Below are 25,837 nucleotides of genomic sequence, written 5' to 3' on the forward strand. Positions count from 1 at the left end.
TATCCTTTTGTAATTAATGCATAGTTTTGTTACAGTGTGATCATAGAATGTGGTCTGACAATTTCTTTTGGAAAGAAATTACTTACAATTTTTTTTGGTAGCCTAATACAAAATCAAGTTTTACAAACTTTTCTTATATTTTTTTCTTAATGGGCTAGACAGAAGATCCTTCTCTTTAATTATTCATTTATTCATTGAGAATTGTTTCCACCATGTGTCTCATACATGCCAGGCATTGTATTAGGCATTGCAGGATATAAAATGAATTAGTCATAAGCTTTGTCTTAGGTTGATAACCTTTGGATGGAACACAGACACATGTAGACCTAATTATAATACAGAAAGAAATGCAACCGCAGCGAAATGTACAAAAGCAGCAGGCAGCTAGAGTGGGAGTCAAGCCCTGTCCTAGGTTCTGAGGATACAAACTTGCCTATGATGGCCCTGAGAGGCTTTCAGTCCTAGCGTGTAAAACATACATTGAGAGCAGAGACAGGCTTTTTGGAGGCAAGGTGATTAATTAGGAAATCACCACAGACCTTCAGTAATAAATCAGAACATATGAGGGATGGTAAGAGTGCAAGATGAGAACAGAGGATTTTCACACTTAAGGGACAGATAGCAGAAGAGAAGTCCAGACCGGAGGATGAAGGAGGTAGTAGTAAAATTTTATAGACACTGTGCGAGAGTTTTTCAAGGGGTGCTTGGTCAGTTGGGACAAACAGAGCCAAAAGTTCAAGTAAGATGACTCACACCTGGAATCCCAGCACTTTGGGAGCCTGACGCGGGCAGATCACAAGGTCAGGTGTTCGAGACCATCCTGGCCAACATGGTGAAACCCTGTCTCTACTAAAAACATGAAAATTAGCCAGGCCTGGTGGCACGTGCCTGTAGTCGCAGCTACTCGGGGGGTTGAGGCAGAAGAATCGCTTGAACCTGGGAGGCGGAGGTTGCAGTGAGCTGAGATCATGCCACTGCACTCCAGCCTGGGTGACACAGCAAGACTCCGTCTCAAAAAAATTAAAAGAAAAAAAAATTTTTAAAGTTTCAGTTACCTTTGGTCTTTGGGGACTTGGAAAGAGCAGTTTCAGTGAAGTGGGGGAAAAAAGCCAAGCCACAAGCAGGTTGAGACTAAATGGGATGTGAGATGGTGGAGACAAGTATTTTTTCAGGAGCTTAGTTGTGGAGGGAATGCAGGAGTTAGGGCGGTAATTAAAGGAGCAAGGCTGGCTGGGTGCGGTGGCTCACGCCTGTAATCCCAGCACTTTGGGAGGTCAAGGCAGGTGAATCACGAGGTCAGGAGATCAAGACCATCCTGACTAACACGGTGAAACTTCGTCTCTACTAAAAATACAAAAAATGTAGCTGGGCATGGTGGTGGACACCTGTAGTCCCAGCTACTCGGGAGGCTGAGGCAGGAGAATGGCGTGAACCCAGGAAGTGGAGCTTGCAGTGAGCTCAGTTTGCACCAATGCACTCCAGCCTGGGCGACAGAGCAAGACTCCATCTCAAAAAACAAAAAAAGAGCAAAAATCAGAAAGACTGTTGGGATATAAAGACAATGTGAGAACGTGAGCATGTTTAGCTAATGAGGAGTGCGCGCTGAGAGCAAGGGAAGGCATGGCTGTTGTTGAGAGTCCTAAGCAGGTGGGAGACACATGGTGAGACACAAAGCCCAGGTGGGAGGTGGCCTCTTGACAGGAATAGGGCACCTCTTCTTGAGTCGAAGGCAATGCTTGGAACTGGTAGGGAGTGTGGGCAGAAAGATGGGCTCTCCCCCATTTCTTTGCAAGGCTGTGTCATTGTAGAACCTTTAGTCACAGTCCTGGACTCTGACTGAAAGGGTCCTGGGTCTTGGCTTCTGTGTTAACAGTTTGCTTCATAGTGAAGATTTAGGATTCATCCCTTCCTCTCCTGCTATAGAACTAGAAAAGAATCTCTACACCAGTGGTCCCTAATGTATTTGGCTCCAGGGACCAGTTTCATGGAAGACAATTTTTCCACGGACTGGGAGTGGGGGGATGGGGATGGGTTCAGGATGAAACTGTTCCCCCTCAGATCATCAGGCATTAGACTCTCATAAGGAGCATGCAGTGTAGATCCCTCGCATGCACAGTTCACAATAGGATTTATGCTCCTATGGGAATCTATTGCCACAGCTGATCTGACAGGAGGCGGAGCTCAGATGGTCATGCTCGCTTGCCTGCTGCTCACCTCCTGCTGTGCAACCTGGCCTCTAAGAGACCACAGACAGGTACCTATCCATGGCATGGGGGCTGGGGACTCCTGCTTTACACTTATGATATAGTTTGGATGTTGTGCCCACCCAAATCTCATGTTGAGATGTAATCTCCAGTGTTGGAGGTGGGTCCTGGTGGGAAGTGATTGGATCATAGGGACAGATTTCTCATTAATGGTTTGGTACAATCCTCTTAGTGCTGTTCTTATGATAGCGAGTGAGTTTCTTTTCTCTTCTTTTCTTTTCTTTCTTTCCTTTCTTTCCTTCCCTTCCTCCCTTCCTTCCTCCCTCCCTTCCTTCCTTCCTTCCTTCCTTCCTTCCTTCCTTCCTTCCTTTCCTTCCTTCCTTCCTTCTCTCTCTCTCTGTCTATGTCTCTTTCTTTCTCTCTCTCTCTCTCTCTCTCTTTCTTTCTTTCTGTCTGTCTCACTCTGTTGCCCAGGCTGGAGTGCAGTGCAGTGGTGCACTCTTGATCTTGGCTCACTGCAACCTCTGCCTCCCAGGCTCAAGCATGCCACCATACCCGGCTAATTTTTGTATTTTTAGTAGAGACAGGGTTTTGCCATGTTGGCCAGGCTGGTCTCGAACTCCTGACCTCAGGTGATTCACCCTTCTCGGCCTCCCAAAGTGCTGGGATTATAGGCATGAGCCACCACGCCCAACCGATAGTGAGTGAGTTCTGGTAAGCGCTGGTCATTTAAAAGTGCCCCCTCTCTGTCTTGCTCTTGCTCTGGCCATGTGGCTCATCTGCTCCCACTTTGCCTTCCACCATGATTGTCAGTTTCATGAGGCCTCCCCAGAAGCCGAGCAGATGCCAGTATCATGCTTCCTGCATAGCCTGCAGAACTGCGAGCCAATTAAACTCTTTTCTTTATAGATTACCCAGTCTCAGGTATTTATAGCAATGCAAGAATGGACTAATACTACTTACCTTTCCTGAGGCTGTTGTCTCTGTTGGGCATTGAGGAGTTTCTAGAAGTCTCTCTTTCTTTAACTATGTGGCATGCAATGAATCATCAGAATAATTAACCCAGTCAATTGTAAACAAAGTGATTGATGGATGCCATCAGATCACAAAAGTTCCTATTACCGTAAATACAAGTGGATAAGTAAATCAAAATAATGTTTCAAATCCTCAGTAGGCCTCTTTTTCTGTTTCTAATTGAAGATTGTCACATCAACACATAAACAAAAATGCCTGTGAAGGAAATGTGTATTTTAGTGCACTGCATTTTTATATCTGAAGTTTATTTCTATTCCTAACTTTAAATGCTGAGAAAGGGATTTGTTTTGGTGCTTACAAAATTTTCCCATTTGCTCTTTGGGCTCTCAAAAGTTGACAACAAATTACTGAGACCAAGGGTTTTTGTCTTTTTCTGTTATTCTAGAAAACGCTGTATCCTCTGTATGGAGGGAAATTTCTGGTTTGATTAACACTGTAAATTATTATGAGACAAAGCCTAAATATAAAAGATTACTCACACAGGCTCTTACGTTGAGTAAGATATTATGTATTAAAAATCAGGGTTAATAGTTTAACAGGCTCGTTATGGTGCAGAAATCCCCTGGGGGACTTCAACCGTCTTTTCTGGATGTTCACTTTGCCAAATAGGCTGCCTGTATGTCATACCTGAATTGGGGGAAGTGTCAGACACTGATTGGGGGAAGTGTCACCCTTACTATAGCAAGAAGTCAGACATCCAAGGTCAGACACTATGCAAAGTCAGATACTTCAAGGGCTTTCCTTGGAAGGGAGGATGAAAAGGGAAGGGTAGGAACATCAGCTCAGGTGAGACATATGAATTCAACGAAACATCAGGGATGGTTTGTCATGTTTGCGAGCAGCACAGAAAACGGCAGTTTGCTCCAAGTTCCCAGCACACCAAAGGGGGCAGCAGCGCGTCTGTAAAGTGCGTTGTCGACTTGGTGATAATTTCTGTTTGCATTCACACTCACTGATAATCTCAACTGTTCGAGGCAATTCAACAGATAACAATGCGGAAGTTTGGTCTAAAGCCACCTGAAATAACTTCCACGAGCTCTTCCAGCTCTTCTGATAAAGCTGCCTTTGATAGTTTTCATTAACCCCTCCCATATTTGCTCCTCAGAGTCCCTTGGCTTAGCAGCCCCAGCCTTTGAAGTCCAACCTAAGCATTCTTAGATGATGAGTGAGGGTCTGCCTTCCCCAGCACCAGCCACTTAGTCAGGCTTGTGGCTGGTCTAACAAACTGGAGCCTGGAATTCTGAGAAAACGAAACCAAACAGTTGTACTCCGGGGTTAACACAGAGTAACTTCCACCTGCTGTGTGAGTTGGTGATCCTTTCTCTTGCTGTTGGAGAGCCCCAGTGAAAACTTCAGTGAAATGAAAGGGCATGGAGCCTGCCAGTCGCCCGCCCTGCACACACACACACACACGCAAACACATTTAACTTTCCACTTGCAGTGACCTGCCCTCCAGTGTGACTTATCAGCTGTTTGGCTTTTGTCACTAAAGGAAAACAAATTGTGGAATGTCCTGCTCTGCATGCTTATGAGATGGCCGAGCCAACTTAGGGGTTATGAGGTGGTTTGCAAGTGAGGAGAAGAATGATCTTCAGTTTCTGACCTCCTGGCACGGTGGCGGGCGGTATTTATCAGGAGGTACATGTGACTGGTTAAGACTCAGAGCCCCAGCCTGAAGGAAACAGCTGCTCTCGGCGTGCTCCGGCACTTGGCAGCTGGACAGGCAGAGTGCTGATGTGAAAAATACCACCACGACAAAACCACCCCAGTAAGTAACTAGAGAACTTTCCTCTCTCTCTCTCTCTTTCATTCTCTCTCCGTGTGTGTGTGTACGTGTGTGTGTTGCAAGCCACCAAAAACTTATTATTTTGATTGTGGTTTCCCTCTGGCACGATAGGAGGAGATATTTTATTTGTACCTGTTAACAGCCATTGGTGTTTTCACAGCCCTTTTTCAGAACCTGTTATTTTCGGCAATGGTATCTTGTAACTTTGAGGATGAACGGGGCATGTGGCTTCACTCCTGTCTAGGAAACAGCGAGTTTGTTTCCCAGTGTTTGGAATTTTTCTGGTCCATGGTGTTTAGGTTCAAAGCCAAGATTCAGGTTATGAAGTAGAGACTTCATTGAAGTGAGTTGATGACTAGATTTGATTTTAATCTGTTTCTACCACTGAAACCTGAAAACATACTTGTTTAAAATAACTTGTGAATTTGTTGTATGGCTGATTTGGCTTTTCCTATGCAATTTTTGAGAATATCTCATTTAACTGTGTAGAACTGTCTGCAGTATAGAAGATTGACACAATAATATTTAGATTCACATTAGAAATCATACTTAGATTTCTTGCATGGTTTCCAACTAATTGAAAGCTGTATTTTATAGCTACTTTATTTCCCCCCCAACAAGCTAATTCACCTTCATTACTTTTAAATGTTCAGTTGCCCCGGTCTTCCTTATTTTAGTGTTTTCGTGATGCTCGGGCTGTTTCTTCCTTGTTTATGACCTGGTTGGGAAAGTGCTGCCTGCAGCTGATGATTAACTCTGGGAGGCCTGGCATCCAAATTACAGAGAGGACCGGCTCTTTCTCAGGTTCATTCAGCAGTAATGGCGCTTGCTCTTGGGAGAGCAGCAAAGCAGGCACCATGCTGGAACTGAGCTGTTGTTCAGCGACTTTTGTCCTTCCTTGGTAGTCACCAGACAGAATGCTTCAGAGGAAAGGCAAAAGGGGAAAAGAGAGAGGGCAGAGCTCTAAACTGATGACGTAAACCTCTCAAAGTGACAGGTCTTTGAATCAGAGGCTGCAGGGAGATAACCAAACAGGTTCCTGTTTCTGGAGATAGCATGGACCTTGAGGAGGGCAGGTAGAGAGGGGCTGTTTTTATTTGAAGTCTCACCAAATAGTTGTTTTGCTTGTGATAAGCCTAGGACAACCTGGAGTGCGCTTGTTTCCTCGTGTGACAAATGGATTCTCAAACAGGCTCAAGTTACACGATTTTCTTTCACCCTCTGCCCCCTGCCATGAGGGGACACTATTCTCTCCCCACCTTTACCACCCCTTGTTGTTTGTGGAGAATGGATTAAAATTGACCCAGGGCACGCCACTTCTGTGGTCGAGTTTCCCTTAACACAGTGGGTCTTGAGTACCACACCAACCAATGTTCTCTGATGGAAGCACTTTCAGATGCCTTGTCTAAACAAATGGCTAGCCTGACATTGAGAAGTTCTCCACCTTCTTTTCCTTAAAATGTAGAAGAATCCACAAAACCTAGAGTGGCCAATGAGGAAAAATAGTCCCAACTTCTTCTCTGTTCCTCGGTATGGCATTTGTGTGAGGTCCTTGGGTCAGCCGGTGGCCATGTGGTCTGTGACTTCCCTGTCTGACTGCTGGGGGAGGGGGGTCCTCCTGAGTCATTCTTTAGGGAGTTTGTTCCTGGTATAGTTTCATTTCTTCCATAGGTTGATAGTGGAAGAGAACCCTCTGGTGAAACTGTGTCTCTGGAATCATCGAGCCTCCCATAATAAAATGGAAGGTCTAAATGGGAGCAGTTGAATTATCCAACTGCTATATTTTTGAGAGCCAACAGACTCTTTTGAAAAACCCATGATACCCTGACTTTTCAAAATATTAATAGCAAAATAGTAAAAAATAATGATTTTACTTGCAGATAGCACATCCATTGACTCAAAGATGTTTTGACCTGGATAGGAATGACAGAATGTGCAATTTAACTCTTTCATTTCAAAGATGAGGAAACTGTAGCAAATTTATTGAAGTCACAGTGCAGAGCCAGAAGAGACAGCTCGAGGCTTCTACGACTATTACCATAATAATTTCAATGCTAATAACAATCCCTTACATTTATTGTGCACCTACTATGCCAAATGATGTGCTAAACAAGTGTATTTATTTTCATAGTCTCCTCACAATAACTCTATATGCTATATATTATTATTCCAGTTTTATAGATAGGAAACCGAGGTTCAGAAACCCCTTAGTTACTTGACCATACGTAACACAGACAGGAGGGACACCTGGATCTGACTGTAGAACCTGTAGACATTAAAAAATAAAAGTGGAATCCCACACATTTAAATTTAAAAACTCACAACATGCAAATGAGAGTATTTCCAGCACAATATGATTACACACACAATGTGTGTTATGGCCTCTTCGAGCTCTCCATGACAGGAAGGGCTAGGTTTCCCCCTGGGACAGTCCAAGCCCAAGCTCTATAGGATCACTGGCTGGTGGCATGTTTTTCTCTTTGAAAATAGTTCAGTGACGGTCCTGATGTTGGTAAGAACAGCAACTGGGAACTTTGTTATTAACCTCCAGCACACGGCTCCCATGCCCCTTCTGGCCTTTCCCTCCATTTTTCCTGTCACTCCTTTCCTTTGGAAGACAGCCACTCCGCCCATGCCCCACCCCAAATGGCTGGCTTAGTGTTGATAAAGCTATTATCAGACCCGTTCCCTGTGCTCAGCCTGGAAGGTTGGTTGTCTGAGTAGGTTGCTGATGAATAGAAACCATGCACTCTGCCACTCTGCTCCATTTTTTTGAGCTGTGGGTGTAGGGGGTGGGTCACAGGGCAGGGGACTAGCTGGCAGGAGGGAGGGAGGAGAGGTGTGCTCTTCTCCGCTGCCTGCACCTGCCATTTACCCTGAGTCACACTTCTCTGCACACCAGTTGCATATCTAAAATTCTGGCGGTCTCATGGGTGGGCCATGAACCTGTGGATTTTCTGGGTCATCAGACATGCAGAGCCCTTAAGAAACCTGCCTCCTCCTGAATCCTTTTAAAAATGTCGCTTGCTGCCCGCATTCCTCCACTTTAGGTTAAGTGTCAAAATTAGGGTTGGAGATAATGGGAACGAGTACCAGGTAGTACATAATCAGCAGGGGACCTTTGAATAATCAGGAGGAAAATCAAGCACAAGTATGCCATGTGTGGATATCTCTGAGAAAGTTATCAATGTTTCTGCAAGGTCATTCTGACAAGATTGCACATTTTGAAGATCAAGCTATTTATAGCATGAAAGAGGAATTTTTAATCTTTAATCCCACATGCCTGCTGCCTCTAAAACTAAGCCCAACTCAGTAGTAGTCAGTGATGTGGTTTGCTAGGCCACAACCCCTGGGAATTGCCTCCAGTCCTTGCTAGGAATTGCTCACTTCCATAGAAATTGGCATTGTACAGGGGTGTCATATGGGTACACGTGAAGTGGACTCAGAATCACGACAGAGTCCACAGGTCATACTCTAGAGCTCGTTTGAAAGAAAATAAAATGCTTGATGCGTTTTGGGGGGCCTTTTACAATACGGAAACAAATTCTGGGATACAATGCCTATTTTATTTCTTCATTTTTGCCTGCTTATGTGTTTCTAAGACATCTGCTTCCAAAAAATTAACTTTCTTGAATCTCCCTTTCCTTTGATATTGATTTCTCACTGTCTCTGGAGTTAACAGATCCAGTGTCATATTCCCACTGCTCTATGGGATTTGAAGTCTTTGGATTTTTTTGCTGTTTCAAGTGATTATTATAGCTTCAGAATCTGTAGTGTGTAGAGTCACTGTGCTTTGATCTTTGAACACATCTTTGGTATTGAGAAGATGAACCTCTGCATTTATATATACTGGCATAAGGCACTTTCTTGCACCTTGACATAATCCCATGAAAAAGGGAGTGTATCATCACCATTGTTTTCCAAGAGGAAACAGAGGACGAGAGAAAATGAGTGACTTGTCTATGGTCATGGGAAAAGTAACTGTCCGAGCTCAACTGTATCTCCTGTCTACTGACTCCAAGTGCCAAGCTTTTTCTGTTAGTTATGCCATCTTTCAGAAAAAGACCAATTTCAACTATTTCATGACCATGCACTTACATAATCTGTGGAGTTATCTTTGGTGGTAAAAAGTTGTGTAATTTGTATTCTCTTCTGATAGGCAAAGAGTGAATGGATGACCAATTTGCGACATGCCACTCATGATATTTCCAAAGCCTATGGACATTTGACTTTGGAAACAGGGTCAGCTTAGTCGGCAGACACAGTATTTGCTTAGGGTAATTTTTTTTGTTTTTTTTCAGACGGAGTCCCACCTCTGTCGCCCAGGCTAGAGGGCAGTGGGACGATCTTGGCTCACTGCAACCTCCACCTCCCAAGTTCAAGCGATTCTCTTGCCTCAGCCTCCTGAGTAGCTGGGACTACAGGTGTGCGCCACCACACCCAGTTAATTTTTGTATTTTTAATAGAGACAGGGTTTCACCATGTTGGCCAGGCTGGTCTCAAACTCCTGACCTCAGGTGATCCTACCCGCCTTGGCTTCCCAAAGTGCTGGGATTATAGGCGTGAGCCACTGTGCCTGGCTAGCTTAGGGTACTATTTTTAAAGGAACTTAGTGATCATTTTTCTGTCTTGAAGACTCATGTGGTCAAGTTGGAGTTATACCAACTATGGCATGATGTAACATTCAGCTTTGAGAGACAATTTGGTTGTTTCCTGTGATATGAAAACTGCAGTCTGCTCTTCAGTGTGCACTCTCCTTGCCCAACAAAACCATCAGCATTCTTGAAAGTTCTGCCTGGGTACAGCACCTTTATTCCTGTGGAGGTATAATATACTCTAAACACCATGAATAGTGTCCATTGTGATCATTTCCCTCTGCATGATTATCTGCCCACAACTGAGAGAGTCTTAAGTTGCTTGAATAATGGAGATGTTTCACTATCTGTCAGTTTCCCAATATGGCCATTCAGTTCATTGTATGACAGCATCATCCGAATGTTGGCAAGGTCATGAAAATGGCAGTTCATGTTGCCTGATGATTTTACAGTGCATGTTGTAATGACCAGGGCTTAGAGGTAGGGGAAAAACATGTGGACAGCTTTGTGACAAGAGTCTCTATTATAGAGTTTCTTTCTAAAGTAACTTTTTCTGAGTATGAATGTGAAAGGTAGCCTTCTTCAAATTAAAAAATATCCTGAAAAACATTTAATGTCTGAGCTGACTCAAAGAGCATTTTTCTTTAGTGATTACTGTGATAATCAGAATTTTCTTCACCTTTCAAGAGGACAAAAGGGAACAACTATGATTTAAAAAAAAAGAATATGAAATAGTAAGTTGGAAGTATACCTTCCTGGATTGTAGTCTGTAGAATGTGGGGTAATAGAAACCTTGATGCCCCTATTGTAAATGGAGAATTCAACTCAATGTATAAATGATTTCTGTGGTTGTAGATATCCCATCTTTTAAGTTTCTATTTGAATAGATTGGTAATTTTATTTTCTGAAGTCTTCTCTATTTGTCAAATGCTGCCTTATCTTTGTTGGTTTAGGTGGTTTGATCTCCACCCCACAGTAGGTTCTAAGCCCCTTGGAAAGATCATTATGCCATTGATTTGCTAAAGTATTGTAAGTGTTCTCAGAGTTTCAACTCTTAATATGTTCCAAGTGCAACTTTGACGGAAAACTAATAATGTAGGGAAAATAATATGGAAAAAAATTAAATTCATATCTAATCCCAGAAGCATGTTTTAGCCACTATTTATTTATTTATTTATTTATTTATTTATTTATTTATTTTTATTTTTTGAGACAGATTCTCACTCTGTCACCCAGGCGGGAGTGCAGTGGCACAATCTCAGCTCACTGCCACCTCCATTTCCCAGGTTCAAGCGATTCTCCTGCCTCAGCCTCCTGAGTAGCTGCCACTATAGGCACGTACCACCACGCCTGGCTAATTTTTGTATTTTTAGTAGAGACGGGGTTTTGCCATGTTGACCAGGCTGGTCTTGAATTCCTGATGTCAAGTGATCCGCCTGCCTCGGCCTCCCAAAGTGCTGGGATTACAGGTGTGAGCCACTGTGCCTGGCCTAGTCACTACTTTTCTATTGTTGAATCATTTCAAAAATCACAGACAACTGCATTTGATTGTGTGTATGCAGTTTTAATTGCTTGTCCTTTTCCCATTTGGGGTGTTTGTACTATGCTAGAGACCTTAATAGTTAATGAATTGACCAAAAGGAGTAGTGACAAGCTATGGAAGAACTCAGGCAAAGAGGTGATCAATCTGTGATGGAATCAGACTCCATTAAAAAAAAAAAATTTGGCTTAGTCACTTCTCTGTTTTGTTTTGAGAAAGTAAAAATTTCCCCTCCATCCAGCAATTCAAATTTGGCTGAACCAAGTTTCTTTGGAGTCTTTTACATAAATGAACTTTGGGAAGACACCAGGAGGAATTCTTTCCTAGGAATGTGCACAGGTGGGTTGGTGTTACAGAACTCCCTAGACCTGGAATGAAAGGAGTAAAGAAGAAATGTCCTTTTCTGGCCACACTCTAACAACTGACTATCGGGGATGAATCTCTTCAAGTCTCAAGTTAATATAGATTTCTGGAGCTCATAAACTACTCAAGAATTTTTAAACAGTTTTAAATAAGAATTGGGTATAATCTCCATATTTGGTTCTGGAAAACTCATACCATGAGTTCAATTTGACTGAACTTTGAATTCTGCTCAGCTTTCAGTTCTGTTTTTTAAAAGTAGAAAGTATTCCATTTATGCATGGAATGCTTGCCGTTCAAAATCGTCTGAGTTGACAGGATGTTTTAGAGATCATTATTTTTTGATGGCAAGGACAGTGCACAGTCTGAATGGTGGTGCTGGAGATTTCTCTGTAATCCATTTCTCTCCCCAGTCACTCTTGATTCTGAAATGAATTCCTGTCTTTCTACTTTCCTTCTCTTGTAGGCATTTAAATTGTGTCTGCTATTGAGAGAGGAAATAAAGCAACATTTATTTTCACATCACTCAGAGGTAGACAGCATTAGCACTCTTGCAGAAGAGAAAAATAAGTTTTAGAGAAGTCATATACTTTGTAGAAGGTCACAAGTCAGTGAGTAAGAGTCTAGTCCTAGTCTGCCTGGAAACAAAGTAGGTGCCTTTTTCATCCAATCACATTGTCTCTCACTGTGTCTATGTTAAAGCTGATACCCTCGGCTCGGCCGGGTGCGGTGGCTCACGCCTGTAATCCCAGCACTTTGGAAGGCTGAGGCGGGCGGATCACCTGAGGTCGGGAGTTTGAGACCAGCCTGACCAACAAGGAGAAACCCCATCTCTACTAAAAATACAAAATTAGCCAGGTGTGGTGGTGCATGCCTATAATCCCAGCTACTAGGAGGCTGAGGCAGGAGAATCGCTTGAACCCGGGAGGTAGAGGTTGCGATGAACCGAGATTGTGCCATTGCACTCTAGCCTGGGCAACGAGAGTGAAACTCCATCTCAAAACAATAACAACAACAACAACAAAACTCTATGAAAAGGGAAGCCATTCTGTGGAGTTGGGATTCTGCTGTCCTTGTCAATTGATATTATGATGTCAATTGATATTATGTCATGTCATGCCTATTACATACCCATTTATATTAGAAGGATGCTGTAGGACAAAGAAATATCCCTGGACTCTGGATTTGTAATTGCACCCTGCAGTCTCTTTTTAGCTTCTACCCAGAACACATTCAGTTTTTATTATTGAGGTGTTCTCTCAACTGTGCTGCTCTGTATCTTTGGCAGGGTGCTACTGCAGAGCTAAGCCTTTGGCAACACTCAAAAATCATTATACTATCTCAGATGGTGACAGGTATGGAAAAGATCTTGACTGTTGGACTAGCTGATTAACTAGCAGTGACAGTTTGCTTTAAAATGTATTTGGTTTTTACGAGAAGTGACATAATATTGGCACGAAGAGGGACAATCATATTCATTCCCATGAAATGTTTCTTGGGGCCATGATTACAGATAGATAAAAGGGCCAAGCAGACCTTGAAGCAGAACCAGTGTAAAACATCTCATGCATTTTAATTCTTTATGTTTTTAGAAGGAATATTGCTTTCAACCTCTCTTTGGAATTTGCGGGAACTTTGGTTGACTTAAGCCAATGATGGTGGATTTATTATGTAAGAATTGAAGGTTTGTCTTTTTCAGCTACAAAGATGACTGAGACATGTGTCATGCATAAAATTCTGCAACTATTTGGAATACCATCTCACATCTAACTTGTGGATGAGAGGCTAATATATTTGGGAAATTGTTTTGAGCTTTAATCACCAGTTTTAGAAATTTTCCTCAACCAAACTTCAGGAAATACAGTCTAGTAGAATCCAGGATTTACATTTAGGTAACAAAAGTAAGGGACAAAATCCAGAATATATTTTCATACAAGATGATTCACTTGGTATTTCTTTTTTTTTTTAAATTTTTTTTTGAGAGACAGAATCTCACTCTGTCACCTAGTCTGGGATATAGTGGCACAATCTTGGCTCACTGCTACCTCTGCCTCCTAGTTCAAGTGATTCTCCTGCCTCCGCCTCCTGAGTAACTGGGATTACAGGTGCCCACCACCACACCCAGCTAATTTTTGTATTTTGTTTTAGTAGAGATGGGGTTTTGCCATGTTGGCCAGGCTGGTCTTGAACTCCTGACCTCCTGACCTCAAGTGATCTGCCTGCCTTGGCCTCCCAAAGTGTTGAGATTACAGGCGTGAGCCACTGCACCTGGCCTCACTTGGTATTTCTAAGCATATGCTTTTGTGCTGCATATTGCACAAACATGAAGAATACAGAATTTATCCCATAGGATTTTACTGTTTAGTTAAATAGATCAATATTTTTAAAAGGTAACAATAATCATCTTACAATACATAAACGTATTTCTGTAAAAGCGGATGTTTCCAAAATGTTCTGTGGGAATTCAGAGAGAGGAGATAATTAACTGTATCAGGATGAATCAGGGATGATTCCTTCGGGTTGGTGACATTTAAGCTGGGTATAAAAGGATCAAAAGTCATTGTTCAAGAAGAAAAAGACTATATTTGGAAGAGTGTGTTCCAGAAATAACAGGTAACTTGATAGAGCTGAGTCATAGAGTAGTACATGGTGGAGGATGGAGGGGAGAAAAGGAGCAAAGATAAGGTGGTTCCAGGTGGTTAACAGTAGTGTTTGCCCTTCTGAAATGTATCAGTATTTTCAAGAACTGTTTAGAGTTAAAAGAATTCTTTTATTACGGCACATTTCAACCATATATAAAAATAGACAAAATAGTATAATTAACCCCCATTTATTATCTAACTTTAACAATTTTCAATTCATGGTCATTCTTATTTAATTTATATCCCTACTGATGCTCTCCTCTTCCCATATTAGCTTTGAAGTAAATCCCAGATATTTCATCATTCCATCTGTAAATATTTTAGTATGTGTTTCTAAAAGATAAGTTCTCTTAAAAAGTTCACAATGTCATTCAGACATCCAAAATAGTTAATAATAATTCTTAACTATTATTGTAGTTTGTCAAGTAGAGGGATGACATGAATACATTTACATTCTGGAAAAAAATCTCTGAAGGCAATAAGGAGGACAGATCAGAGAAAGAAAAATACCAAAGACCAAAAGAAGACTCCAAAGATAGGTTTGAACCAAGACAATGATAATAGAGAGGATGGAAGAATTTTCAAAATGTTTAAAAGGTAAAGTTGATAGTTCTTGAGATTAATTGTATTTGGGTATGCAGAAAAGGAGGGAGTTAAAGAAGTTTTGGAGGTTTTAATTTGAATAATCAGCATATGAACATGCCATTAGCCTTATAGGGAAAGGATTCCTTGAAAAGCAGTTAGCCTTGTTCAGCATTATACAGAGACTATAGGAAACAAATAAAAAAATATCTTCCTACTACCCTCAAACAAAACTTTGAGATTTTCACCTGTAGTCCTAGCTACTTGGAAGGCTGAGGCAGGAGGATTGCTGGAGCCCAGAAGTTTGAAGCCAGTTTGGGTGACATAGTGAGACCCCATCTCAAGAAAACAACAACAGAACTTTGAGACTCAGAGCATTTAGAATAATTCTGATTGCTCCACCTTAAGAAAGCCATTAAAGCCAGCCATGGTGGCTCATGCTTGTAATTCTAGTGCTTTGAGAGGCTGAAGCAGGAGGATCACTTGAGCTCCTGAATTTGAGAACAACCCAGGCAACATAGTTGCAGACAGCAGTACACTTCATTCCTAAACATTTTATCATGTATATGTGTATATTACCAACTATAGTTTGTTATTGCAGAATTTATACTTTACACAAGAGAGATTAAACGTATACATTTATTTTCTCAATGGGAAAAGCCGTGATTCAAGAAAGATTAACACAATTCATAGTTGATTTTTACTTGATTATTTATGAAAGCAAGAAACTGAGAATCTCTTGATTTTCAAAAGTTGTTGCCATACAGAGCAGCCACATTCTACTACAAAACAGCCTTTGAGTAACTATCAAGTATTGTCCTGGCAAAACACGTTCCTCTCAATAAATGTTAGTTGAATTTGAATGTAAAGAAACTGACACCTAAAAATGCAAGCTTTTTGCCAGTAACTGACAGATTTTGTACTAGAACAAATTACTTCTAATAGTTTCTCATTGAGCATCACTCCTTACCTCTGACAACTCTGAATAGTAATAATAGAACACAGAAGATGCTTTATTAGTAAAAAGGTAATGCCTTCTATATCAAGTCATTGTGAGATTGCTCAAGGCTCAATGGGACCGAGGAGTTGGGCTGTTGGAAAGGGGGTAAAATTCTCTGACAAGAAATAACTCTCTATACACAATGGAAGAAAAAATGCCTGTGTTCACATTTACCTGCTGACTTCCTCCAGAAGAGGATTAAAGCAGCTTATGACAAAAAGCAAAAATAAAACACAACTGAAAATGATTAACACAGGAATAAAACAAGGGCCAAAATCCGCCAGTTAGTCAGGCGGGGGGATCCATTTGGACCTAGAAAGCTTTAAAATGTTCTCAATTATGTCAAATTCTGACATGTTAAATCTTGCTGATTGGTTCAAGAATTAAAAATCAAGTTGAAATGATGTCTAAAAGACATGTTCATTTAAATGTTTTTTGTTGATGAAGACATCGAGTATTCATATGGAAACTGAAAAACTCAGTCAAACAGCCAGGCATTTGCCTACACAAGAAACAGACATTCTGATACTAGAAAAGATTTTAGGGGTTTGATTGACTTTTTTTGGTTTCCATTTTGATGTTATGGCATCAGTCTATATCAGTGGTTCTCAACTGAGAGTGATTTTGCCTTCCAAAGGACATTTGGCAATGTCTTGGGACATTTTTGGTAGTCTCCACTGGGAGTGGCGGTGGAGTATTACTGGCATCTAGTGAGTAGAGACCAAGGATGCTGCTAAACATCCCAAAATGCTCATGACAGCCCTGCATGACAATGAATTATCCAACCAAATATGTCAATAGTACCAAGGTTGAGAAATCCCGATCTATGTGAAACAATTAAAAATCTCACTCAAACACTCCTTCAAAGACACTTTAGATGAGTTACATGCAACATTTTTGCTTGTCTGCTGCTGAGCAGTAAGTGGCGATGGCCTAATACACTTGCAGAAATACTGCTGCATCGGCGTCAGGGTGGAAATGAGATGTCAAATGGCCAGTCCTTCAGAATGAAAAGCCACGTTGAGTGGTTCACAACACAGGCTGACAGCACTCTTTGGTGTCCAAAAGATCAAATGTTGGCAGGCAAGGATACTGATATTTAGCCAGCAGGAAAATATTCAAAGCAATGAGGGACACATTGTTGTTTCTGTTTTGTTTTTGTTTTTGTTTTTGTTTTGTTTTTGCGACCTCTGACTCTGTTACCCAGGCTGGAGTGCAGTGGTGCAATCTTGGCTCACTGTAACCTCTGCCTCCCAAGTACCTGGGACTACAGGCAGGCACCACCACACCTGACTAATTTTTGTTATCATTTGTAAAGAAGGGGGTTTCACAATGTTGGCCAGGCTGCTCTTGAACTTGTGAGCTCAAGCACTCCTCCTGCCTCAGCCTCCCAAAGTGCTGGGATTACAGGTGTGAGCCACTGCTCCCAGCTGACACATTGCTGATTAGGACAGAACAAAGGATCTTTAGGTCATAAGTCATGGGACAGTTGATCCTGGGACTTGGGAAGTTCATTTCTCTGTTTCTGGCTTTTTTCATCTTCAAAAACTCAGGAAAAGAGAACTGAAGGCATCAGAGCAGGCTGATCTGATACACCCTTGCTGCCAATCTGATGACTATATATCTCTGATTTGTGAGATTCTTTCTCATGTTCCCCTTACTATTAGCCATGTTTGTAACCACGTTCTTTTTCTTCCTTCTTTCATATTGTAACTGGAACCCATCCGCTTCCCTTTGGTTATCTTCTCTTCCTTCTGAGTTTTCAGCTTCCTCTGCTAGATTCTCCTCATCAGTGCATAGGTGTGCTTCAGTAACTCTCATCTTATAAAAATATCCTTTGCTTGCCACAACCTCTGCCAAATTCTCTTCACTGCAATTCTAAACAAACTTGTTGCGCTCATATTCTACACACGTTATCTTTGTTTCTTTGCTTCTCATTTACTCTCGCACTCACACCAACTTAGCCTCTGCCCACAGTTCTGTAAAACTACCTTTGTCAAGGTCACCAGTGACCTTCTTGTATTAAATTTTTAAAAAGCAGATAATTTCCCCTTCTCCTCTTATTTAACTTCGCAGTAGCATTCAACATGATTGACAGCTTCAGCTTCCATTCTATCCCTGGCCTCATGGCACAGCGTGCTTTTAAGTTTTCCTTCTCTTTCTCTGACAGGAGCTCCTCAAGATGCTTTGCTGCTTCTCCTCCCCTCTCTGACCTCTACATGTTGGAAAGCCCAAGGCTTAAGAGTGGGTCCTCTAGTCCTGCCTCTTCATACTTGCTCCCTGAGCAATCTGAACCATTGCCATGGTGCTAAATGCTGCTCACCTGGTGATAACTCCCAATTGTAAATTCCATCTCAGATCTTTCCCTGGAGTTCCAATTTGTATATGTAACTGCAACTCAAGATTCACACATAGTTTCTCACCTGGCCTGTTTAATTCACTGCTGGATACCCAGGCCCTGGCATAATGTCTGGAAGGTAGACATATATTTGTTTAGCCAGCAAAGAATGATTTGGATAGATTTGGATACTGGGCCTAAAACAGACACATTGTTTTTTTCTGTGACAGGGTAAGAGTTAGCTGCTTTTGTTGTCAGAGTTACACTTTTATTATATTAAAAGATAACACTTAGACTAGGCAGGTGGTTCATACCTGTAATCCCAGAGCTTTGGGAGGCCGAGGCAGGTGGATTGCTTGAGGCCAGGAGCTTGAGACCAGCCTGGCCAACATGGGGAAACCTCATCTCTACTAAAAATACAAAAATTAACTGGGCGTGGTGGTGCATTGCCTATAGTCTCAGCTATTTGGGGGGCTGAGGCAGGAGACTCACTTGAACCTGGGAGGCAGAGGTTGCAGTGAGCCGAGATCGTGCCACTCTACTCCAGCCTGGGCAACAGAGCGAGACTCTGTCTCAAAAAAAATAAAAATAAAAAAAGTAACACTTAAGTGTCACCCAGAACAAAAAAGAAACAAGATACTATTTAATAACTGCTTATTGGTTGACGGGTAGATTGATTAATCAATTGGAAATGTATTAATACTTAATCTTTTTGTATTCCGACTTATTTATTCATAACATAGAAATAATGCTATTACTTGCCAAAGCATTTTAAAGGACAAAGGTAATTGCTTTTTAATATCCTGTGGAGAAAGACACTAACTACATACAGAATTGCACACAAGATGGTGTAGAGATCGCATGCATTATCAATTTCCTTAGTCTGAGGACTACATTGCATTTGCGTCCGAACTCCTGTTGTTTGTGAGCCAACAAAATATCAACAGTCCTCATTGTTATAAGTCTTATTTGAAAGCTACCATTGGATAGTGTTTTTGTGATGTGGCTAGAATTATATAATTGTTTATGCAGCCTTGTAGCCATCTCTTAGCTGCCCTGCACTGAGAGGTGCCAGGTGAGGATGGTGGACAGCACAGCACAGTAGTCCCTGGCTGAGGCCTAGGCTAGAGCACAATGGACTTTCTGGCATCTGGCCAAGGTGCTGAAGGGTAACGGGGGTGAACAAAGTGGAGAAGGAGGCAACTTCATGGGCAGGAGTCAGGAGTAGTAGATCTAGACCTGGACAGGATCATAGGTACTTCTGCGAAAGAGAAAACCTGTTTTCAGAATTGAATGTTCAGTCTGAGGTTGCTCATGGAATCTTGGGAGGAGATGAAAACTTCAGTATCTTAAATTTTTGTGACTCCAAACAGCTGATGGTGAGAATCAGGAGGTGAAGTTATTTTTCCTCCCCCTTTGCATTGGGCAAGTTCATTTGCTTTAAGGTAATAAAAAATAACATTGAGTGGTAGAACCTCAAGAATACTGATTTCCCTTTGTCTTCTTCAGAAATCCTCTGGGGCAATTGGCCTTTGTGTGTTTGAGTAGAGATTATGAAACTTTTATTACAGACCCCCTTCGAGCCCCCAAGGAAGGCTATGGGCCTTTACCCTAGAAAGAAGCCCATGGACACAAATACACAAAATTCTGTGTATGATTTCAGGGTTGTACAGATCTCCGATCGTTGGTTGGCAGCCTAGATGTGGACTGAATTTTGTGCCCCCAGCATCCACATGTTAAAGCTCTAACCCCCAGTGTGACTGTATTTGAAGAAGAGCCTATAAGGAGGTAATTACAGTTAAACAAAGTCACAAGAGTGGGGCTGTAATCTCTGATAGGGCTGGTGTCCTTATAAGAGGAAGGGACACCAGACTTCTCTCCCTCTGCCATGTGAGAATACAGGAAGAAGGTGGCCATCTGCAAGCCAGAAAGAGAGTCCTCACCAGGGGCTTCTCAGCCTCCAGAGCTATGAGAAATAAATTTCTGTTGTTTAAGCCATCCAGTCTATGGTTTTTTGTTATACCAGCTTGGGCTAAGACAGGTCTCTATCCTGGAAGCTGCCCTGGCCTGTAATGTAGCTGTGCTCACGCTTACCGATCCATGGAGGGACCAGGATGGGGAGGGGAACGTTCCAGTGAGCGAATGTTCTGGGGAGGTGTATGAGAGCCTTGGTACACCGAAGCAGGTCAGCCAGTAGTATCACACCTGGCTCGCTCTGCCCAGGCTTCATGAGTCCGCAGTGACAGGGTGAAGTATGAAGGTCACCCAGAAGGATGATGTGCCATCATGCTGAGTGTGTACCTCTTCTTTAGGTGTTCATTTCACTGGGCTGGTTGTCTACTAGAACCAAGGGGCCTCTTTGAATTTCCTTTTAAGCATTTAATAAGAGGCATGCATCCTCCTAGACACAATCATCCATTTAGTAAAGTAGGCAAGTATCTCCGCACGGCTAAGATTGGAGCCACCTGAGCCCTAAACAACTGATATGTGGGAAGCATTTGCTCCAGACAAATCCACTTACCCCATCCCTATCCCTCTTGAGAAAGCTGCCATTGTCTGATGTGGGTAGAATTTGGGGACAACGACAGTGAGAGCTGCGGTATGCAGACTAGCTGGTCCAACACCTGGGAGAGCAGGGGCAGAGTCCCTACTGGTGCTGTCAGAGTGAGTTTGGACTGTGCAGAGGAGCACTTGAAAGTCTTTTCTGGAATAGTTAAAAAGAGAAGCCAAGGTTTGAGTGGCTAAAAGAAACCAGAAAAATCTGTGGGATTCAATGTGATAGGAGTAAATGAACAGTGTCAGGACCCAAGTGTTGGAGCCAGAGAACCAATGGTTTGTGCCAAGACCCATTTAGAGTTCCCAGACCCCACCTTCTCAAGCTCACCTCTACCAAGTCACCTTCACCCATCTCACAGACATCCAGACCTGCTTCAGATGCCCGGCACCCAACAGCCAGGGATTAGAGCTTTTTATTGAAATCCCTGCTATTGTTTTAGACCAGACTGCTGACTTTAAAAAAAAGGCTTTGATTAGGAGAGATGACCACAATAATCTTTACAAAATTAAAAAAAATAGGTTCCCTTGAAATCAGACCAGTGAGCAGAAATTCCATGACTGATGATAGCATATAGCTGTTTCATTTCTCCATATCAAAATGGCCAAAGGGTGACTTTGTGTCAGAAAACCCAGATGTTTTTAAAGCAAGTGCATTAGTTCAAAATCAGCCTACTGCCTTATATACTTTTTATGTCTTAGAGGCCTCAGTATGAATCTGGATTCTATAGAAGTTCACTATGATGGAATATTTTCCTTTCTTTCATGAACTCACCATTTACAACTTAGGCAAATCACCTTATCATTTTGGCCTTGGGGCTCTCCTTTATAGCATGAGGTAGTTAAACTGGCAACTAAGCAAAAAATCCCCTTAAAAAGTGGGAATATTCCGTGTCGCCTACTAGCACAACTTCTTTCTCTATTGGAGCTACGGTTTTCTCTGTGTAGACTAAAAACACTATCAGAAGACGTGAATGACCAAGATGATGAAACCAGGTGCTTAGACACCAAGGCTCACAGCTGCACTGACCAGTAAATAACCCTTCCCTGGTTTCTGGTTTTTCTTTTTAGAGTAACAAACAACAACAAAAGTAGAGTACCAGTTCAACTTGTATAGTCTCTAATTATACAAGTGACTCATTCTAAGGGCTAGAAATTATCCTACAGGAAATTATCCTGAAGGGTCTACAGTGATGAATATCTATGATTTCCTTGAGTCTGACATGGAAAAGTAAGCTGTGACTTGTTGTAGTCAACAAATCCAAACCGACCTGGAGAGGAAGTGGGAGAGAGTGAAACTATATACTCACTATAGTGTGTGGAATCTGAAAATGTTTGCCTCTAAGCAGGAACAGGTACATATTTTTTTTTCAGGTAGCCCAATGTACATTCTAGTTTCTCTAAATGTTTACAAAGTAAAGTACTGAGGGGGCATTGGCACCCAGTCCCCTGCTCTTTAGAAAACATTAATGACTGCCTATTTTGCTGATTATGATAACTTTTTCTATTAATATAAAAGAATAAACCAGAAATCTGAGGAAACTCTAAAACTTGAAGGCAATCTAGACATGTAGAGGATATTACAAGTGGAAATAAATAACAAAAAAAAAATTAGAATAACCAAGCTTGACAAATGCTGCAGAAATCTCCGAATTTACTTTCTTGTTCAGGCAAGAGGTGAAATTTGTCTTGCAATTTGAAATTACGTTTTGAGTAAACATATGTCAGAAGGCTTAAGTAAGCGTAGTAACTGTCTTGTCATTCTTCCTTGTCCAGTCCACAAACAGTAACATTCCAAAGATCTGCACTTTGAAAGATCCTCCTTAGCTTTTGCATCTGTGGTGTCAGTAGGCAGCCCAGTGAGCCTGAGCTAGCACTTGTAAGTGCAGATGTCTACGGCGGCAATCCCTAACTTTTTGGCACAAGAGACTGATTTTGTGGAAGACTATTTTTTGATGGACGGGGCAGGCGGTAGGGGTTGGGAAGATGGTTTGGGGATGAAACTGTTCCACCTCAGATCATCAGGCAGTAATTAGAGTTTCATAAGGAGCACACAGCCTAGATCCCTTGTATGTGTAGTTCACAGTAGGGTTTGAGGTCCTTTGAGAATCTAATGCCGCAGCTCATCTGATAGGAGGGAGGGCTCAGGCAGTAATATTCCCTCACCCGCATTTACCTCCTGCCATGCAGCCCGGTTCCTAACAGGCCATGGACCACGCCATGGCCCAGGGGTTGGGGACCCCTGGTTTACAGGACCAGGAAGATATTATAATGATGTAATGAGTGAAACTAATTAGGAATAAGAAAAATTCTGGACAAGACATGGTGCCTCGTGCTCGTAATCCCAGCACTTTGGGAGGCTGAGGCAGAAGGATTGCTTGAGCCCAGAAATTTGAGACCAGTCTGGGAAACATAATGAGCCCTCGTCTCTTAAAAAAAGAAAACAATTATTTCTGTTTGGAACAAGTGATAGTTCACTTTCCTCTTAAATCTACTAAAAGAGAAAAGGCACTTAATGGGATGGTAAATGGTAATGTCACTTGGTCTCAATTTGGGGAGACAGCAGAAGGTAGGAGGGACTTTGGGGAACTGGGAGTCAGTCAGTTGCTGCTCAGCTCCATCCAAATGTCGCTTCATGGAGATGCAGCCCTAAAATTAGCAGAACCAGTTTTTCCACAAGAATCTAGAAAACTGGATTTTTAAAGTAAAGGTTCAGATTTGTAAATTTTCACAATTAATTCAAAATTTTTGAAACTCTGTGAGAGCCAATCCTGTATGGGCCTAACAAAAAACATACATCTAAGGGCTAAATCTGTTTATAACCTGTAGATGCTGAGTGAGGTGGAACTTATTAGCTTGCACCATCTTTGATTTGGAGAAAGTACAAAGATTCGTGGTTCATTATTTGTATGTCTTTAAATAGGCTTTATCAGATAAAGAGAAAAAAGTTTAAAAAGCAAGGCATTTGAGGACAATGTTTATAGCGTGTGGACAGGAACTCTGCTCTTGCATTTCATTCCTGAAGCATCAGAGCCAGAGTTCTTGGGTTAATATGGAATGCGTGATTTTTTTAGGATCCATAGCACATTGAAGTGAGATATTGCTGATGTCAGGCTTATGGCATCTGTAGTCATCTTGCTGTGAATATGGTCCTTAATAAACAATTCATTAGAATGATTCAGATAGGGCCTCTGTTACAACAAAGATATGGAGATCTGGATATATCTAGATGACATGAGGAATTTTCTAGTTGTCAAAAAATAAATGTTTGGGCTGGGCACAGTGGCTCACACCTGTAATCCCGGCACTTTGGGAGGCTGAGGTGGGTGGTTCACTTGAGGTCAGGAGTTCAAGACCAGCCTGGACAACATGGTGAAACCCTGTCTCTACCAAAAAATACAAAAATTAGCAAGGTGTGGAGACGCATGCTTGTAGTCCCAGCTACTCAGGGGGCTGAGATGGGAGAATCACTTGAATCCAGGAGGCAGAGGTTGCAGTGAGCCAAGATTGCACCATTTCGCTCTAGCCTGGGTGACAGAGTGAGACCCTATCTCAAAAACAAAACAAAACAAACAAAAAAACAAACCTGTACTCCCATCACATTGCTTTAGATGCATGAAAGCGATACGTTTTGGGTCTTGAGTATTTCTTGACATTTCAAGTGTAGATACAGCTTTAGATATTTCAGCATTTTTTTCCTACTCATTGATTTTTTAATGGTAGCTTTTTTCTTTTTCTCCCAATTCAAGTACGTAGTAATAAGTTACTGTCAGATTTGTACATTTTAATTTGTATTTTTGTTTCAATAAATAATAAAATAGTTTGTGTTACATTTAGTATTAGAGAAGTATCTTTTTACCTAAATGCTTGGTGAATACTTTCAAGTTTTGCATGATTAATAGTTAAAGGGTGCTACGATAATCAAATAAATATATATATGCCCCGTTTCCTGACCTAGAGATTAGAAACAAAGTTTGAAAAGAAGCCAGTAGAAATGAGATATTGTGGTGAGATAAAGATTGGCAAGGGTCTAAAATTGTGAACTTGCAGACTTGTGAAATCCCCACAAATTACCACAGAAGCTGATGAGGTTCTCTTTTTAATTTTAGTCCTAGCGTGGTTTCACTTACTATTTCAACTCTTCAGCATCCTTATTATGACTAGTAGATCTGTTAGCAAAACTTCTGGTGGAAATGTTTTTGTGTACTATCCACTCCCCCAAATTGTTTTAGGGACATTAATAACATGACATGCATTTATTTTCATTCCACAGAAGAATAAATGCAATCTCCAGATTTGGATCACATTCAAGATTCATTGGTCTATTACTGACATTTCTAAATGTATCTACTGAAATCTCCTGCTCTTTAACCTCTTTGTGGGAAGATATGTGTCTTTGTATGCCCTTGAATACTTTCTGTGTGTGCTTAATAAATACCTCTTAAAAATTAGATAGTAAATTGATCAATAAAGATATCATTGAATGGTTTGGGTGGTATGCCCAGAGATAGCTAATTTTAACCTACCAAAATAATGAATAATACAGAGTAAGAAGCATATTATAGAATTTTCATTTAAGAAAATACGGATTAAGTCATAGCAGAAATGGGATTTAAAACTAGTTCTCATTTCGTGACACAAATTTCTAGCCTACACTGCCTTTTCCCCCTTCCTTTCTCCAGTCCTTCTTTCCTCTCTTCCTTCCTTCTTTCCTTCCTTTCTTTGCAAAATGGGTATATGTAAGTAATATATATGTGGCTTATGAATTTGAGAGGAGTGACAGAAATAGGAATCATTGCATCCCTAGGTAGAGGGCAGCTTTTGGTCCCTTACCAAGATAATAATAACAGCAGCTAACACTCATTGAAGGCTTACCATGTGCCAGTTAATAAGCACTTTATCTATTATTAACTTATTTAGTTCTCATAACAACTCTACAACGCAGACATCAGTATTATTCTATCATAGAGATAAAGATACAGACACACAGTAAATTAAATAACTTGCCCCCAAACCACACAGTTAGAAAGTTCAAGAGTTGAATTTGATCCCAGTGGTCTGGCTGTAGAGTCCAGGCTCTTAACCTAGTTCTAAACTAGTTCTCATTTCATGACAGAAGAACTCATTAAAGAACGAGTACAATGTGTAAGGCCCGCAAGGAAGGGCTATGGTGAGTTATGTCACATGGGCTCTCACAGAAGC

The 25,837-nt window shown here is 41.5% G+C and overlaps 1 protein-coding gene across 9 annotated transcripts in view; it reads left to right on the top strand.

Moving 5' to 3' along the window:
• LOC105464819 (RAS guanyl releasing protein 3) overlaps positions 1–25,837 on the top strand; it is a 127,615-nt gene that overhangs the window by 36,535 nt on the left and 65,243 nt on the right. Inside the window, exon 1 of one of the 9 annotated variants that reach the window (XM_011712905.3) lies at positions 4,218–5,007. The exons of the other annotated variants lie outside the window; for them this stretch is intronic. The gene's annotated coding sequence lies outside the window, so the exon portion shown is untranslated. Of the gene's footprint in view, positions 1–4,217; positions 5,008–25,837 lie in introns of those variants that run through there. 9 annotated transcript variants of the gene reach the window in all.

Source organism: Macaca nemestrina, chromosome 13 (assembly GCF_043159975.1).
Source record: "Macaca nemestrina isolate mMacNem1 chromosome 13, mMacNem.hap1, whole genome shotgun sequence".
Classification (NCBI taxonomy): domain Eukaryota; kingdom Metazoa; phylum Chordata; class Mammalia; order Primates; family Cercopithecidae; genus Macaca; species Macaca nemestrina.